The sequence below is a fragment of the Arachis ipaensis genome, chromosome B03, assembly GCF_000816755.2.
Source record: "Arachis ipaensis cultivar K30076 chromosome B03, Araip1.1, whole genome shotgun sequence".
Taxonomy (NCBI): domain Eukaryota; kingdom Viridiplantae; phylum Streptophyta; class Magnoliopsida; order Fabales; family Fabaceae; genus Arachis; species Arachis ipaensis.
This window is the reverse complement of record NC_029787.2, coordinates 11,097,468-11,099,427: the sequence shown is the minus strand read 5'-3', so window position 1 is coordinate 11,099,427 and position 1,960 is coordinate 11,097,468.

The following is a 1,960-nucleotide window of genomic DNA, read 5'->3' as shown; positions in this document are numbered from 1 at the left end:
ACACTACGAAAGGAGGTGCCTTGAAAGCTATAACAGAAATGAATCATATAAGGTTGAGGGGCAAGGTCGTCTTCGTGGGGGAAGCCAAATACAGGAGAAGGCCTGATGTGGAAAACTCGGACAAAGTGAAGCCACGAGTTGACAATTGAAATGCTACAGTTAGCCAGATGCAACTAGGAAGCAAAGCGAACTAGAAAGCTTTAGCCATCTTCACTAAAAATTTGGCGAAGGAGGGAACAGTGCAAGACCCACATGGGAATGGATGGACGAAAAAGGTGGAGGTGGCTGTGGTGAAAGAAAATTTGGATTGGTTACAGAAAAGCCTAATAGGTGGATCGACAAAGGCTATTGACTTTAGGTCATTGAAGGATATGGTTGCGAAGAACTTTCCTCAAGTTGTTCAAGTGCGCGAAATGGGAGCATATAAAGCTCTGTTGACCTTTGACAGTTTGTTGAATGCAAAAGAGACCTACACATTCAAAATGAATAGCCTCTTACAGTTGTTTCATAGTGTATGGCGGTAGAACGAGTCGGAGAAAAGTGAAACCCGAAGAGTATGGTTGGAGTGTTTCGGAGTTCCGTTACATGCGTGGTCTGGGAAAACTTTCAAGGTAATAGGTAGCCAATGGGGCGAGGTGGTTGGGTGTGAGAAAGAGACAGAATCGTGCAGCTCCTTTAGCGTCAGCCAAGTACAAATTGATACCTATGTGATGGCTGTGATAAATGAATGGGTCCACATCACAATAGGTACTAGTGGCTTTGAAGTTTTGGTAAAAGAAGTGGGAGCGAAACATATGGAGGGAGTTGTAAGTTGGTAACTATGGGAGAGGATGCGGTCAATTGCAAACACCATAAGATGTTATCTGAAAGGGTTTGTGATGAAGTAGCTACATGGTCGGAAGGACTCGTTAAATCAGCAGCACGTTCAGACTTGGCAGCGGAGGTGATAATGGAGGGGCTGAGGGAGGAGGTTGAAGACAAGGCTAATTTTTTAATTTCAGAAACAATTTTGAACGAGTGGAGTTATGAGTATTTAAGCCGCAATCAAATGAAATTGGTAACATATCAAGCTAATAATTTCAATATTGAAGGAGTAGCAAATTTGGTGGGATATGATGAGAGCAATGAGGCTGAGTCCGAAAAAACAATATCCTGGGATTATGATTGTCAGTTAATGGGCTGGCTAAGGAGCAATTAAGGGATAAAGGGTTATATGATGGTTCAAGTTCTAAGCCCAATAACGGTAAAATGAGGAGCAAGAATGGGATAGGCCATGTGGGCCCACGCTCTAAGTGGACCGATCAGTTGGGGGACTTAGACAACGCTGCTGGACCGGGTGCGATGAGTTCGGGTCGGGCTTCTGGACTCCAGCAGCTTGGGGATGCGCCTGCTTCTGATCCCTTGGAGACTCTCCGCAACCTGGGAGGCGACACACATGGACATGTTTGTGAAGTGGAAGGCGCGGTATCCAGGATTCATTCTTCAAGTCCTTGTCTTGAAGCGAGGCATCTTGTGGAAGCCGGTAAAGAAGGTCCGCCCAAGCTGGGTGCTAATCGATTGGTGAAAGTAGGAGGAGCACTTGAACAGGATGGGGGTAGGGAGGCTGAAGGTCAAGGAAATCCATCTAGACGGTGAACCACGGGACTTGGTGGGTGTGCGAGGATTGACCATTAATAACAGAGTAATGAAGGCTGGAAGCGGAAGAGAGGCAGTGACAAAAGGGGGTCGCAGAGTGATAAAACATGGAGGGGCGTCAGTGGCACAAGGAAACGAGATGTTGGTATTCGGGCAGAACGGCAAACACTGTTAGGGTGATGATTCAGAAAAAAGTGGTCAACATTATCAAGAACTTACTAATACAGGCAGAGAAAGTGAAGCGACTCATGGCAGAAATTTTCCGAAAACTAATGATGAAAATGGATATGATGATGTTGAGGAGAGAGGGGGGGGGGGGGGGGCA